Raw genomic sequence first — 17,658 nt, 5'->3', positions numbered from 1 at the left:
TTGATGTGGTTGACTTGTGGCTGAGAACCCGACCTGGCGGATAATGTTGGCAGAATCGGGAATCTTGTTTTGTCTTTCATCAGCCATTTTCTCACAGCACTCATAAACGTCTGAGCTGGTCAAAATGGCCAACTTACAGCAAAATGAACAGCTTGAGAAGTCAGTCTCATTAGAGGCTGCTTGAGACTGTCCCTTGAAATGAAATCATTTTTCTTGGAAGTGCCCCCAGCTAACTATGATTAATTGTGAGTGCTTTGGTTTGGTTTATTGAATTGTTTTATTATGAACCTTATCAATATTGCAGCGACATTAGTGGTCCATGTTTTTTTCATAATTTTTTTTCTGTGTTCATATTTCTACTTTTGGCTTTGTAGGATTTTACTTTCTTTGACTTGTTCAATAATTAGCATAATTCCTTCCTCACCCATTCATTATGTGGAAACTCTCTTGTTTACTATGCTAACATTAGTAATATCCTACCATGGTAAACTAGCATGTGCAGTGACTTTTATAGTAGTTGTAAAGATAGTTGCAAACCTTATATATATTCAGCAAAGATACAAATCTTGTTGGACTGGTTTGCTTTTAATGACACTATATACAACAGTTTTATTTAGTAAGCTCTAAAATAACATTTTTAACACCTTTATTTTTTTTATTTTATTTTATGTTTTACAACTCTTATGTAATTGGTAGAAATTTAACTCAATTTGTACAATACCTCAGTTGCTGACAGTTTCAAATAGCAACCTTTTATGTTTGTCAAGAAACTGTTATGTTATTCAAAAAAAAACAAGGTTGCATCCGATGACTCAAAAACTTCATGTATCAGAAAAAAAAATTCTCAAAACTCTCTATAATAACTGGGGGAGGGTGGCCTCAGTAATACAATATGTGTCAAAACAGACTTTATTATGATTATTAGGATATACTGTATGTCTCACAGAAATGAGCGTGGTCTGTTTCATTGACAATATTGATTTCATATTTTGTGACCACACTCTCAAAGCACTGCTTTGATGAAGAATTTCAGTCGTAACTGTACACAAAGGACACAAACAATACTTTTCAAGAGTCTTTTTCTGAATGCCTGATTTTAAAGTTCCCCTCAGGATAGCACTGAAATGTATTCAGCCCACTTTGACCTCTTGCGCTTAAACTGTATGGTGTGCAACCATAGCTTAGTCTAGTAGCCCTGTAGTAATCCCTTAAGAAATCCTTTGAGGCGTTGACATTCCTGAAAATACCCATAATCTAAATGTGAAATTTCATGTTTGCTTCATGTCATGCGATCGCATGCCTTGTTTGTTAAACCCATCACTAATTACTACTACTAATAATAACATCTTCAAAAAAAAATATTTCAGGCACCACCCCCCCCATCAATAACATTTTGTTGTAAAAAAGAAGTACAAGAAGATGTTTGCATTTACATTATAATACATTTGACCCTTAGTCAGGAATTGGCATATAATTATTTTCCCCTCAAGTGCTCTTTATTTGTAGGAGCGGAGGGATCGCTTTAGTGTGGCTCACAGCGATACTACGCTGTATAAACTGCTTAGGTGGGCAGTTTGCTTTTCATTAACATACACCCAAGATATGCTGAGGCTCCATCTGCTGAAATCTCAGCCACATTACTGAAGAGGGAAGAGAAAGAATCATGACCTACAGAAACAGAACATGCACTTTATTGTTTGATGTAGGATGATTTTGTCAGCGTTGCGCACTATTATATTTTAGGTAGTAATCTAAACTAAAATGCCCCATTTTTAGTCACTATGCATTTTATTTCAAACAGTACATGACATTGTACATGGATACAGCCTATGATTGCTTGTGCTTTACTATTTTTAGTTTAGTATTTAGTCATTTTCATTTGATCATCTTGTGTGCTTTACATTTTACAGGTGTGTTTTTTTTTTTTGCATGTTAGTTTCTGCTTAGCCTCTACCTCGCATTTTTGTTACCTCATTTAAATTGAGCCTGGTCTGTTTTTGAGAATCTAATGCTGTTTCATCTCTGGTTCACCCTTTAGCAAAGGCTCAAATGACAAGCATCTCAAATGCTGAAATGTTTAGATTTCAGTTTCGCCTGCATTTTCTCATCATATTTATGGTGGTTTGATATTTTCAGACAACTAGAGACGCAGGATTTATTTTGACATTGTGCTTTATTGTTAACAGATCGTCATAATAAACATTTAATGGCTTTCTCTACAATTCTTGCGTGTGTGTGTGTGAGTTTTTTTGGAAAAGTCCTTTTGAAAAAGTTTTCTCTTGATGCTCGTAAACCTACTGTCTTCATGTTGCTGACTGTAAGGGTTAAGGAAGTAATTTTTGGCACAATACAGGTCTCCACATTGGACTTTGAATCAAATTAACAGTGACAACAGAGAAGCTGAAGGACTGGGCCATGATTTACACAAAGCTTAGTGTGCGGTTTAGATTATACACAGCAAAAAGTCACGGTAGATTATCAAAAAAAACTGCCAGACAAACAGTTTGTCCCATATGGACAAACACTTGGAATAAGTGGTTTTTTTTTAAAACACAGCAGGGATGCATGTTGAATTTGTCTCAATAAATAATTTTGCATACTGGTGTGGTAAATTAAATATTATGATAAAGGTTATAAAACACGTCTAGTCAAAGACTAGTCAAAAAACAGCTCCTGCTGTTGTGCAGAAATGCTTCAGATTGGTTTTAATCTTACTCTGTATATTTCAAGTTTCTTTGGTATAGCCATTCCAAGTATTTACTTTATTAATATTCACTTTGTCCATTGTTTTTGTTTAAAAAAGTATTAAGTATTGTTTAATCGCATGTAGAGAATAAGCGTAAAATATCTTTTAAAGTAACTGACACTATGGAGTCATTTCAGACAGTGGCATCTGTACACATCTTAAATGACATTAACTTAACGAGTGTGAAACAGTGTGAAATAAATGTGGTAAACAGTGAAATGGATTTAAAAATTTTCATCATTCAATATTGCATGGCTGCAATGCATTCACATGAGAACGCTTATCTGGTTTTATCTCCCAATAGAGGGAGATAGACTAAGGGCATTGAAAACTCAGTTGCCTCTGAAGCATCTGACTTTGATTCCCACTAGTAAGAAAAGATTTTCACTGTCGCCAGCCATTCAATTGTGAAGCTTATCTGAAAGTAGTGGGAATGCCAGAGAGAGATGACTCGATTGTTTGTTTATCACTTCTAGTAATCAGAAATGAAACCAGCATTGATCACTAGTGAAAACATCAAAACAGCGCTGATTATCATTAATTCCAATCAGAATATTCCTGTAATTTTCTATACAAGTTCTTAAGCTTCAGACTTTTTTTCCAGAAATTTACTCTCAGTTATTATCAGCAAGTGTAATATTTTACAATAATCAACATGGGAAAAATAATTATAACTCAAAGCATTTTAACGAGATAAATGTTTGGTTTTATCTGATTTTCTGTCTGGAAGGGCATGATCTCAGAATCAATATATTTTAGTTATGTCTAACTGAAGGCATAATTTAATTTAAACAACAAGAGCTTTCACAAAATACATACAGCATCCCATTTAAGCCTTTTGTTGTGAAAATGGAATAAACAGGAAACAATTTTCTCTGAAAAGTAAACAGAAACTGTTCTCATTGTTACGCAATGTCAGATTTATTGTAGATTTGACTTTTAATGATTTTATAAGCAATTTCTGTATTAGCCATCAAAACAAACATTATTAAACATTATTGAACAATCATTGAACACATTTTAGTGGCCAGTTATAAATGTGTGTATATGTCAGTTTTTACAAATGAATTTGCAGTAATTTGTTTGTAATGGCTCACCTTTTCAGAAATGTTGGCCTTTCTGACCACTTTTTGTTTTGAGAAGATCAGGTTTTTGAACCTTTCAAATGTTTTCTCACTTCTTACAGGTAAAACCACCAAGGTACTGTAACTTGTCTCTCAAAGTGGAGGCTAACAGATTTTGAGTTGTAACTTTTATGCTGCAAGAGATATGGCACCTAAAGAAGAGTCTTGCTACTTTACTATTCTGTTAGATCCAGGTCCTGTAGGGTTTTAGTTTGATGCTTCAAAATACAACAGATTTAGACCGAGTAAGAAAGCAATCCCAGACCAAGAAAACGGCTAGTTTATTGGTTGAGATTTAATGGCTCAATAAAAAAAAAATGACCCTAGAAGAACAAATTGCTGTCAGCCTTTGTTTCACAATCTTTAGTTCTCCTTTAAAGGGATACTCCACCCCAAAATGAAAATTGTGTCATTAATCACTTACCCCCATGTCGTTCCAAACCCGTAAAAGCTCCGTTCATCTTCGGAACACATTTTTAGATATTTTAGATGAAAACCTGAAGGCTTGAGACTGTCCCATAGACTGCCAAGTAAATAACTGTGTCAAGGTCCTTAAAAGGTATGAAAGTTGTCTTCAGAATACTCGATCTGCCATCAGACGTGCAATCTGGGTTATATGAAGTGACGGGAACACTTTTTGTAAGCAAAGAAAACAAAAATAACGACTTTATTGAATAATTCCTTTGTCAGCAGTCTCCTCTGTGTCTCTCCATATCACTGTATGCTGTGTGTGCTCTTCTGTGTCATCCGCGCCACAAGGATGTGCTGTTTCTACGTGTATTTAGCTTTGATTTGAAATAAAACAGCTGTTTTTTTATTTCTTCGCTAACAAAAAGTGTTCCCGTTGCTTCATATAACCCAGATTGCACGTCTGATGGCAAATGGTGTATTCTGTGGACAATTTTCATACCTTTTATGGACCTTGACAGTGTTAATTACTTGGCAGTCTATGGGACAGTCTCAAGCCTCCAGGTTTTCATCCAAAATATCTTAAATTGTGTTCCAAAGACGAACAGAGCTTTTAAGGGTTTGGAACGACATGGGGGTACGTGATTAATGACAAAATTTTCATTTTGGGTTGGAGTATCCCTTTAAGTCTTCATGGTCAAAACAGAATTAAGACTTAATTCACTGGTGACTTTTGAATTAAAATCACTCTGGACTGTATGTGTTTTTCGATTACTTTAACTGCTTGATAGCACAATTCAGTAATACCTCAACTTTATAGTCACATCTTCATTTTAAGTGGCTGATAGTTGAACACTCTGATGTTTTGCAGCGTTTTCTCCTACAACTTGACATAAGAACCAAATAATTGGCTACAACTGAGTCAGATAAGATTTAATTGTTGATCAAATCAGGAGATGTTAGCTATTGTCAATACATTGAGTTAACATATACCTATATGACTGAAATCAGCCCCAGAGCATTTCTTGTGTTTCTGTCATTGCATTGCAATGTTTATCTGCTTGAATTCAGCACAACACCTTTTCGAAAAAGGAATTGTAAACATTCAAATATTTAAAGAGGACTTAAGGTTCCAGGTTACTTCATTCACTCTCTTTAATTTTGCAGTGGAGGAGAAAGTTTATGGTGGAAGAACAGATGAATGTTTTCCAGTCACTGAAGCCTAGCTCCTTGTTCATTTTGCCAATTGCTAATGAAAGAGGATGTCAAAGACTGAAGCTTGCATATCTTAAAGTTTAAAATGCACTCCAGCTCCTGAAGACCTGATGTGGACGCTTAGAACTTTTCCAACTAGAATTCCCAACACCTCTTGTACGTCTTTCTTCCTTAGAGCCTTGTTGAAAAGATTAAAAAGGTAAACATTTCCTTGCACTTACAGGGAGAAAAAAATAAGCAAGTTATGCATGGACATATAGTTTGGCTGATATTGATAAGGCTCACATGAATCGGTAGCATGTGTTAAGTTCATCTTGTTTCAGCAGGAACGGCACAATGCTTGAATAAGTCATGTTTTTGCCTTTTCTCACTCAAAATCATTTCATTGTCCTACGCAGAATATAATTCAACATTTCATAAGAGGTGTAATACCCTCATAAGTTGTTAGATGTTAGAGTAAGTGTCTCTATATTAAATGTACAAGTGGGATGTATTTTCTGAAGTTTCTTTCATTATATGCCAGTGTTACGAAAAAGAAAATTTTAAATGTACATCAGCTTTAGTATTGTCAGCCATATGACTGCAATAAACTTCAAGTCACTTTTAATGCAAGCAATAACATTGATTCAATAAAATAAAATAAAAAAGTTTAGTTTGGTTTTCTTTTAATTAAGCCTTTTCATAGGCCATTTGCTTGTCTTTATTTGTGACTTGCGGCCAGTATAAATACCTTTGTGTGTTTGTGCATGTTGAAAAGAAACCGTGTGGGTTGATTGATGGTGGTCCTATGTTGCCAATTATTAGAGTACATAAAAGGATGCTGTTATGTTCTGCTTCATCCAGCAGACCCCAGCCAGAGGTCAGTGCCTAAATGTGAAGGTATCAACCTCTGCCTATATCACTCCATCTTGATGTATGAGTGCTAAGCTACAAATTAAATGTGCTCCGACCTTTTAGGGGGTACTTGCTCAACAGGACGCCATTTGGACTAATTTCTCCATGCAATTTAGACAAAAAGCCACTATGTTGCCTGCAATTACTTTGTGTACACACATCTGGATTTGGGTTTCCAGATGCAACAAGGCATCCAAAAAAGGCTTGCTAAAGTCAGATGTGACTGTGATGTTATTTAGATATACGGGGGTCCATATTGCACATCATGATTTTGTCTGAATAGACCCAAGTATCAACGTCTAGTACATTTTGATTGTAAAGACATTTTCATTTCATTCAAAACCATTTTTAGCTTCTCAGATATAATATATTGTGGCTCCTCTATATAGAGTCTTGTAGTAATTTTAACACATAATAATGTGTGCATGTAATATACGAACGTGTCTGAACCAGAGCATCCTTTATTCAGAAAATTGCAGAGGGCCACAAGTTTTACAAACTCTATTACAAATATTTATAACTTTTATTGATAGATTACTTGTACAAGATGTACATTCTTCTTCTTTTTTTGCGAAACAACAGAAGAAAAACAAATCAATGGTGAATCATGTTTGGGCATGCTTGCATATGCAATATGATGGGATACAACAAATTCCTTGGAGCATCAAGAAAATCTCAACACAAAGTATTATGGTTTCATCCACCATCCCTGAAACGTTTGTAAACTCAAACACGCTACATTTTAGTCAAACAAATGTACTGCAGTCACACGTTTGCGTAAAACTGTTGCAAATGTTAACATTTAAAAAATATATAAAAATAAATGCAAAGCCATGTAAATATGTACACTTGAAATTTGACTATTTAACATTTATAAACTTTCAGACAAAATAATAAATAAAAGCATCAATGATGTCAATTAAAGAAACGGAAACATTCCTAAACAACTGTAATGGTGAATGACGAAAACAGCCCACAATGTAGCGTTTATAGTTTGAGGTAGACCTGACCAAGATCTACTACTGTAGTTCGAAGGCAATTGATGTCTGAACTGGCTATCTATTTCATAGGACGGTCATGGAAATAATACTTCTTTTGTTACCTTGGTAACAAATTCTTAAGCTTGTTGTATTCAATTCAGGAAACTGTAGACAGGTTCTTGTTTATATGGGGAAAAATGACTCTGGATGCAGTTGCTGAAACGGATGTCATACTGTAAATGACTTTGGAACTTTTAACCTCTTTTAATGCGATCAAATTGTTGTCTTTGGTGGATTTATTGTTATGTTAAAACCCAGACATGTTGATAAACCTAGAGCATTTTTGTACAGTGTCAGTTTCATGTGAAATCAATATCTCTTTAAATGCACGTGTACAAAACTATATTTGAATACCATTGAACTTCGGGGAGTTATGGCACATTGCAAACAAGTTTGCAAATTATTTTTTACACCGCTTTTAAAGATGTGTTTGTGGCGAAGAACTTTCAACACATCGACATCAGTGCCAAAAACCCAACAACTTCAAAATCATTGTTTAATTAGCAAACATCAACCGCTATATAACGTTTTCCATATTTACAGTATTGCACTTAACTGCTCATAATTGCATTTCAGTTAAACTGATGTTCCTTAAAATGTTAAATTACAAAGTCGCAGTTACCTTTTATCCTTTCCGAAACAAACAAACAAACAAAAACAAGTCATTTCAATGTATTTCAGCAAAACGAAAGCCAAATTTGTTTCCCCCTTACATAATAGTAGTACATCTTGCATTAAGGATTTTAAACCCCTTAATACAAGACCTGAAGTGCAAAAGCTAGGTTCACTTCTATTCCAGGACACATCACATAAAAAAGAGAGCACAAAATATGAGAATGAAAGCTAAAGTCCATACACATGCCCAAAAGGAAGAAACAGCAATGCAACATTTCCTCCCAAAACCGAAAGAATCATAAGAATTCCACTAAAAACCAGGCGATTGTACCATTGATGTTATTGCTGTTTCCAGTCTTTGTCCACAGCAGAATGAACAATGAAAAAAAAAAAAAATCAAAAATGCAAATAACGGCTTTAGATATGAATTGTAGTGGAGGCTTATCATGGCAGTGATCAACATAGATGTATGTCAGTTACAATGGAGGCCAGCCCCAATAGGTCTATCCTTCGTGTGAGCACGTGCACAAGGCAGCGGCACAGTGGTAGGAGGCAAATATGGCCGTCTCTTTCTTTTCACTTTGAGGTTGAGATTCCAAAGTCTCAGTGTCTGTCCATAAAAACACAACCTCTAGCCTCACTCTGTGTCTGCCTTTTGCTTTTTTAAAAAGTCTTCGCTCCTAGTTGGTTTTCAGACAGACATCCAGACATTTTTGTATGGTCCTGGGGCTGTGATCTGTGCCTGGAAAGGGCTGAGCCAGTGGCCTCCAAGAAGTCCTGCCTGTTGGGTGAAAAGTAAAAGGTGATTCATTGGTATTTAATTACCTTTCTCTACAAGTGGTTTGTTTTGGCAGCTGGTTTTTTGTGACTTTTTTCTCTCTCTCTCGCTCTCTCGCTCTCATTCTCTCCCCTTACACCCCTTTTTTCTCTTTTGTTTTTATTTTGTTTTGTTTTAACTTTGAGTGTCACGGCCTTTTCACAGGCTTAGTCTTGTGTTAGAAGCAATTATCAGTTCAGAGCAGCAGAGAAGCCCATGGGGGTCAGAGTCCCAGCGCCTCGGCGTGTTTTCTTGCCTTGAGTCGCAGGTCAGCGATGCTGGAGTTCTTGCTATTGCTCTTGGCAGCTGCTACCACGGCGGCTGCTGCAGAGGCCGAGTCTGCCAGCGACGCGATTGGTAATCCAAAAGGCGGGGGCGGGAACATCAGATAGGGAGCGGGCCGCGAGGTGTGGGTGCAGGTGAGGATGTGAGTGCGTTCCGACCCCCTCCAACTGTAACTGAGCTTGGACCTGCGGGGCGGGCAAAAACAAACATGGAGTTAGTCAGCGGCCGTGGGGTCAGCTCGAGGAGCGGCAGGGATCCGGTTTCAGGATCGGACACCCCTCTGAAGGTTTTCGCAAACTGTTTGCTTTCAGTGAAAACAGTCACTTGCTCAGTGCATTCTTTTTCATCTGCTCTTGAGCTAAATTATTATGCAGTGGGCTCAGACAGCTTAATAGTCAAAGAACTTCCATCAGTTGCAAATCTCACATCTCCAAATATTAGTTTGATCCACATTGAAGCTTTCCATACAACCGTTAAAAGCTGCAACATCATGTAATCTTAATTATATATTCAATGGCATAAATAAACAATTTCACACCCAAAATATTCATTCTCATATATATAAATATTTATTCGCATGGTTCCTAGGGGGGGGGGGAAAGATGTAAGCAGGCAGCATAAAATATCAGGTTGCAGATTCTTAGCAATTATTTCAGTAAGATGAGGTGAAAATTAGACATCCGCTGACTTAAAAAGTGACTTATTTTTTATTTTCTTTTTTAGTATTCTTCTCATGTATCTTTCTCTGCACAGGGATCATAAATATTTCAAAGCTTTACATTTTGCAGTCCAACTAAAATACAACATCTGACAAGCTGCACAAGTTTTTGACAGTGGGAAAGAATGTTTTACCAATGTTTCTTTTTTCTGTTTTGCACATGAATACGAAACATAGGGAGATTACTTTGAAAGGAGGATAAATAATGTCAGACCTGGTAGTCTGTTATTTTTGGAAAATAATCAGGTATGAATATGGCCTGTCACATCTGAGTTTCTTTGCTGCTCACAATTTCTAACCAGGCCTTCTGACTATACTGCATTCCTGGCACTTGCATTTATTTTAATTAACTCTGTGTGAAAATACTCATAAAAATTAAAGCAGCCCCTTGCTCCAGTGTCTCCACAAATCAGTCAAACTGGACTGTGCAACCCCTCTACAGGAGCAGTCAGAACAACAGGTGGTGGACATTTGTGGTGTTCAGTATGCAGTCCTCATGCCTCAGCCCTGCCAATGCTGTTCAGTGCCAATAACCATCAGTGCGTTATTCCTCTCTTTCATAATCTCTTTTATCTGCCTTTCCCTAGCTGTGCTATTAGCTTAATTATGGCTGCTCTCTCGTCTGGCTGATGCAGACAGTTCTTCACCACCAGATGAAATGTCTCTCGGTCCCTCTTATCTCATTCGTCTCTCATCGGGTCCCGGAGGTGAAAGGTTCGCGCCCTTCGCGCGACTAGCATCACATCAGATTGTTTGTCAAAGCCTAAACATTTCTCGGACAGTAGGCTACTTTTAGGTGATTTATTTAGTCGACTGAACTGCACGTTTGCACATCACAGAACACACAATATAAAGAACAAAGCCATTTCAGCTTCATTATTCCTACCTGTTGAAATGGCATTCTTAGCGCGCCCATATTCACGTAAGGAGCGACCCTGCACGCGTCCAGGTGACTGGCGGTGCCCAAAATAACACCTGAATAGAAAAGAATAATAAATGAGCAAAGATAGTCATAATGATTTTTTATGTAGATGATTTCACCATTTACATAAAGTTTAAAATGTAATGAGTTATAATATGGCGTGTTGGTGCAGCGGACATGTAAGAGCTGCTAGCTCACGAGCACCCAGTTCTACTCTGACTTGGGTCATGCCCCGTTATATATTAAATAGCAAATGCTTGAAATATTACAATTTAATATTAAACATAACATTGAATAATTTGGTTATTTATTAAAATATTATTTATGCTTTGTACCTTTGTGCATTTGATTTTCCTGTTTTCGGCATTTCGCTCTTCTGTTCTGAAACCATACCTAAAACAGAAAAAATATTCACCATTTACAACTTTTTTATATTACAAATTAAATTACAGAAATGTGCAAATTTGTTACATTTAATTTGTCCATGCAACCAACATTACAGCCGATTTCTGTTGCCTCTGATAATCGGTCTAGTTTATTATTTCATTAGACATTTCAATTGGAAAGGCGAATACAGTTATTCATGGCTCCACAAATCTTCTTCATAATTAATATTGTAATTTTCGTCTTCTACACAAATGAATTATCTGTGTATTCTTTGACTGTGTCTATATGTAAAACATTTTAGTTTTCTTTATTTCTTTCTTTCTTTTTCTTTAAATAAGCTAAATAATGTAGGCCTACAACATCTTGTCAAAGCACGATGTAAACTGACAATTTTACATTGCTAAAATTTAGGCCTTTGTGTAATTTTTTTTTTCCCAATAAAATCAATTTGCTGCATCACAGGTGTTTGAGAATGTGGAAATGTGAATTATGACCAGTGTAAATGTAATCTATGCCTACAGTTTTCCATCATTACTCGCTTTGGTCGATTCATTTAAATCAGGCTATTAGCGCTGCTTTTTCAACTCTCAGACTCGCTCATTAAAATTTAAAAGGAAACGTCTGTCAACCTGTTTTTTGTAAGACACTTGGATTTTGCATTATAGAATCTATTATTAATATTATTGTTATTATTATTATTATTATTATTATTATTATTATTATTCATTTTGTGACTTTTAGTGCGACAAAATGAATGCATCATATTTCAGTCTTTGATCGATTGTAATTATCCAGCACTATGCAATAGGGAAAGTGAGCTACACTGGTTTCGACAGTTATTTCTTCATTAAGGACCACTCAATGATGCGGTTCACAAATACCCTAATCTGATTTCCTTTTGATTTTTATTAGAGACAGTGAATAATGACATTTAATTTAGCCCTGCACCAAAAACCCGAAAGATATTAGTCGTAATTGAATTACTGCCTTCTCCTCACTGAGGTCTCATAACTTTCAATTAGATTCTTGACAGCTGGTCGGCGTAGGGCTTCTATAGGACAGTATAGTAGCAGGTCCATATCAACTAGGCTAGCTCACGTCCATTGCATTTAACTCTGAATTTTCTGCGAAATTTGAAATGTGATACGAGTCAAAAAATGCCGTTATGCATTACACAGAGGCGTCTTTTTAAGGCAATATGAATCTTTGATTGCATCAAATCACAGTTCTGTCCCATTCTTTGCTCTCCTCTTTTAATCTGATTTTGCCTCCGCCTCTGAAACATTAAAAAAAAATGTTGCAAGCTGTCACACTGGCAAACAGTGTTACTTATTTTCCCATTGCGTTTTGTAACACAGCCTGTGTCACTGTAGGAGTTAAGACGGAATTGAATTATTCCTAATACATTTTTATAGGACCAGTATATCAAGGCAATGGCAGATATTACAAAGATAAGGTTGGAGAAAATGAGTTGAGTGACATAAGAAGGTATCCCTGCAGCGGCGGTTCAATCTCTTCATTAATTTTAATGATGTGGTTAGATCTTTCTGAATGACAGAAAGATAACAGAAATGCTTTGTGTATGAGTGAACAGAACAACAACCGTCTCCAAATGTTAAACATCTCAGGCGCAGGGTATGATATACCAACGCTATCTCACGACCAATTCGTACGTATTTTACGAGGTGGCTAATTCGTACGAATTTGTACGACCTCACTCGTACGATTTCATACGATTTGCCTAGACCCCAGTGACGGGTAGGTTTAGGGGCGGGGTTTGGTGTAGGTAATTCGTACAAATTCATACGAATGTGCAACTCGTAATATACGTACGATTTGGCAAAAAAATCGTATGAATTTGTACGAGTGTGGTCGTACGAATTCGTACGAATTAGCCACCTCGTAAAATATGTACGAATTGCCGTGAGATCGGGCTGGATATACACATTTAATCTACTTAAATGTGTAGGAGAAATGAAGGCCTAGCGATCACATTTACTATCTGTATTATTTATTTGATTATTTTCCCCTTGCCAGTTCACTTCTCTAGGCTATAACAACCACGTCTTCCTAAGAAGGGCGTAAAAGTAGGCTTCTTTGTAAATAGATTGCCTATTATTTCTACCTTTAAAAACTGCTAACAAAAACCCTTTAGTTTTACGTGTAGGCCTACATTAAGTTATCAGCGTCATAAAGTCCTCTAGGCATATAAATATATAGTTAGCCTACACCACACCAGCACTATTATAGGTGACTTAGTATCTCTATTACTTGCTAAAATCAAATATAAAAGCAAGAAACATTATGAAAAATCTCCGTGGATATTATTTGTCTCAATTATACTACGCGGATAGTGTTGTAGCCTATTTTCACACACGGGCCTACTTTAAACCTATTTCGTGAACATGTACATAAAACAGTGAAAAATTAGTGACACAGATCCCCCATTTGGCATCCGGGTTATTTGCGTTTCCACTAAAAGGTGCATTCGTGATGTATTAGTTTAAAAAGCAATGAATTTATTTATTTATTTATTTTTATTAGGAATTTTTTTTTTTTATGTAGTCATGTTTAATATTTGCCAGTCCTATTTTCCCCCCCATATTAGAATTTGTAAAAATAATAAAAAGAATCACTGAACTGTTTGGAAGAATGGGATCTTACCTGCACGCGGGCCTCTGACAGCCCCAGCCTCTGACTCAGCTCCTCGCGCATGAAGGCGTCAGGGTAATGCGTCTCATCAAATAAGCGCTCCAGTTCATTCAGCTGCTCTAAGGTAAAATTTGTCCTGCTCCGTCTCTGCTTCAGTTTACTCTGTGCGTCCTCGTCCTCTGACTTCACATCCTCCTTTTTGTCTTTGCACTCATAAATTCCTGTGAAAATACAACATAAACGCATTAACAAAGTATTTCTTTTAAAGCGTTCAATTATTACACGAGTGTTTAAAGAGCGTGCAGATGGCGGCTCAGAAGTAATAGGGAACTGAATAAATCTAATTAATAGTTTACGACATGTCAACACGGAACACTTTTTATTCTTTTTTTTTTTTTTTTTCGAAAATGTATCTTAAAAAAATAAAATAATTTTATTAGGTAAAATCCAAGATGAACAGTGAGAAATTGCTGCTGCTTTGAAAAAAACGTAAGTAACCTACATTGTGGAAATCGTTTTACAAATATCACTGACTTACAAATAAACACTTAAATGTTCTCGATTTGCATTTAATATGTATAAATTGTAATTGGGCAGATTCTTATATTTAAGATACATAGATAAAGAGATTAGATTATTATGTAATTCTGAAATTACAAGATAGGCTATTAGGAAAAAATAGAAGTTTACAAAGAGCAAATGCAGCCCTGCACGTATATATATATATATATATATATATATATATATATATATATATATATATATATATAACCTATATCAAACTTAATTCCAGCAGTATTATAAGCTGTTATTTGCAAGTTTTGGAAATAAAATGTAAACTTACAAAACTTTGTCTTACTGCAATAGTTTTCTCTATAAATTCGTATATCTTTCTTTTGTTTTCAGTGTATATTATCAATGGCATTTAAATTTACTCTATTATCGTTATTGTTAGTAATAGTAGTAATAGTAGTAGGCATTAGTGTTATTATTGAGGTGTTGCATTCCAAAACAAGCTGTCACGGGCCTGCCATGATTGTCGTTAAACGTCTTTCTTCACAGTTTGTGAAGCAAACCTATAGGCTAATAAATTAAATCTCACTTTTAAAATGTTATCACCCATATGGTTCTGTGTTAAATGACAGCCTGTTTAACTTTATTTACACAAGTGTTTGTACGTTAAGAGAAAATAAGTGTCTACTCATTTCCTGGCAATTTAAGGAACGCTTAGGAATAAATTGATAGATCGTCCTTTCAAATTTGACAAGGGCCTGTTGTTTTGACTGTAATAGGCTACTTCAAATGTAAGTACGGATTACTTTTTTCTTTAAAATTTACTGCGATTCTCTTACTTAAAATTAATCTTGTATTTCTGTTCTTTTACAAAAGAAAACCGTTCTCTGCACGGCACGAACAAGTGCCCATTGCATCAGCTGAATAAAAGCTTGAATTTCTCCACTCGCATGCTAGTTAGCCTCTCAAGGCGATCGAAATCTCTCTATAAGATAATGAAAATTAGCTCAGTATACATTCAATTCAGATTTTATACCTATTTTAACAACGTATTCGTCCGAAAATCTAATTGTAAACGCGTCTGCGGCGAAACACGTTATTACACTTTCCGAAAGTGTAGCCTAACTCACCGTCAGTACCCCGTGTCACGTTAAACTCCTTCAGTTTCTCCTTTTCCAGCTCTACGTGCTCCTTGTAAAGGTGTATGGGACAATGGTTGTTGTTGGTTTCTGTAATCTCCTGAAGGCTGGTCTCCGAGTTTCCCAGCTCTCTGGCTCGGGCTAAACCACTCTCCAAAACTTCCCTGTACGTGATGCTCTCTTTGCTGCTCTCCTTGCTTTTCTTATCGAAGGATTTCGACACGAACGCCGTGAGTTCTTCCATGGCTGGTTACAGAAATCCACTTTAAAAGGTATCTAACGCGAATCTTTTTGTCTGCTCAACAGTGAATTCGGCGATATATTTTTGCGTGTAGTAGGTTTAGATCACTCCTGCTGTTATGTCTGTGTTTTTGAGATCACACTATTTATACACGGCCACCTCAGCCCGGCCCCCATCGCCATCATGTCTGGAGTCATTACAGGCGCTTCTGAATTCAACTTTCAGCGGCTTTTCCTCAAATCAATGCAGCACTGCATGGAGTCCCCTTAATTTAATTATAATTAATCAGGATTCCTACAGTGCCGTGTGGTCAATTGGAAATGGGAACCGTGTTTAATTAATTCTGTGATAATTTCACTGACGCAATTAGAGGATATGAATATTGCAGCATAACATTATCAGTTCATTCTGGTTTATTGACGTTAACGTGGACGGAGGCTATCGAGAATCTGATGATGGAAGTTAGAGAAACTAGTCGAGCGAAAATAGTCAGTGGTAACTTGCACAGGATAGTCCAATATGTGGACAACTTTTCGATGTTTTCTTCGTCAGTAATTATGTTGAGTGTTTTATTAAGCTAGTTTGTCGGATATAGCCTATAGCCAATTAATCAAAAATAGGCTATAAGTAGCCTAAATAAAGTATTTTTAAGAAGTATTCATTGCACGTTTTTATATTAATTTATTATATTGCAATATAGAATTTTACATTACATTAATACATTTTAATATAATGTTAATTATAATACTTTAAGGTATTACTGGTATAAATTATATCGTAAACTTGCCGCTTTCGTACAGTTTATAGCTATTCAAGTTGGCTATAATTGTCCCACGTGCTTTTCTTTTATTAGAAAAGGGGATTTTATTAAACAATTTAAAAACATTGTTTTTATCCCAAATTGTAAACATTCAAATACATATAAAACATTTAAAACTTTTATAAATATTTTAAACCCACGTATAAAGATACGAAAACAGTTAGTGTGATTGTAGCACAAGCTGACCATACGCCTTTGCAATAATTGTTTTATAGCCTATATGTCGCAGTTGCACAACATATCATTCAAGTCATTTTACTGTACCTATGATCTTAATAACATTGTATATAAAAATAGGCAAGGCGTATGTTTATCTTTATATTTTTGGCTTTATTTCAAAAGGGGTACTAAATATGCTCTCAACATTTTTAATAATTTTTTTAATAATTTTAATAGCTTTTTGAATTCTTAAAGATATAATCGATAAATCCATAAGTGACATAATCATGAGCATTCGTTTCTAGTGTGGTTATTTTAAAAATGCATAAGACTCGGATATGGTGCTATGATGTTATCGCATGCACGGATCAGTGCAAGGCGAGAATAAAAAAGGCAGAATCAAAAGGATGTTATATGATCCCCTGTGAATATTGAGCACCGTGGTGTGAAATCGCTCATGTAAACCTCACAGATGACGTGTTTGATAGCGCTTTATTTATTAAATCCATCCTCATTTAAGACTGCAGCCCCATATTTGAATATTTTTCTAACGTATAACATTTTTTTCTCATCTCTGTTTTCATTTAAAGAAATAATTTTTCTCCCAAACGAGCATTAGAAAGCATAAATGAGATTTTTTTGTTGTTTTTGTTCTTCTAATTTTTATTTATCTATTTTTATCCTGAAAAAAAAAATCATATAATATAATTCATATTCTCATAATTCAAACTGTTGTCACTCTTCTAAGGTACTATTTTTGCGCAGTAGTGTTGGCTGTATTTAAGCAATGATGGTGGATGGAAACTCGTTTGTAGGGTCACGTCAAGGGAAGGATAAAGTGTGTCAGGTGCACCTTTGATTCCGGGAGAGTCCAAGAGTAGGCTAAGCCAGCCCGATCTCACGGCAATTCGTACATATTTTACGAGGTGGCTAATTCGTACGAATTAGTACGACCACACTCGT

At 35.8% G+C, this 17,658-nt stretch overlaps 1 long non-coding RNA gene and 1 pseudogene across 1 annotated transcript in view; one reads left to right on the top strand and one right to left on the bottom strand.

The window, feature by feature from the left end:
• Nucleotides 1–17,658, top strand: part of LOC122146148 — a 92,757-nt gene that overhangs the window by 68,705 nt on the left and 6,394 nt on the right. The window lies entirely within an intron of this gene.
• Nucleotides 6,897–15,866, bottom strand: LOC109052236 (annotated as a pseudogene).

Source organism: Cyprinus carpio, chromosome A9 (genome assembly GCF_018340385.1).
Source record: "Cyprinus carpio isolate SPL01 chromosome A9, ASM1834038v1, whole genome shotgun sequence".
Classification (NCBI taxonomy): Eukaryota; Metazoa; Chordata; class Actinopteri; order Cypriniformes; family Cyprinidae; genus Cyprinus; species Cyprinus carpio.
The sequence above is the reverse complement of the archived record's forward strand: the minus strand, read 5'-3'. Positions and strand labels throughout refer to the sequence as shown.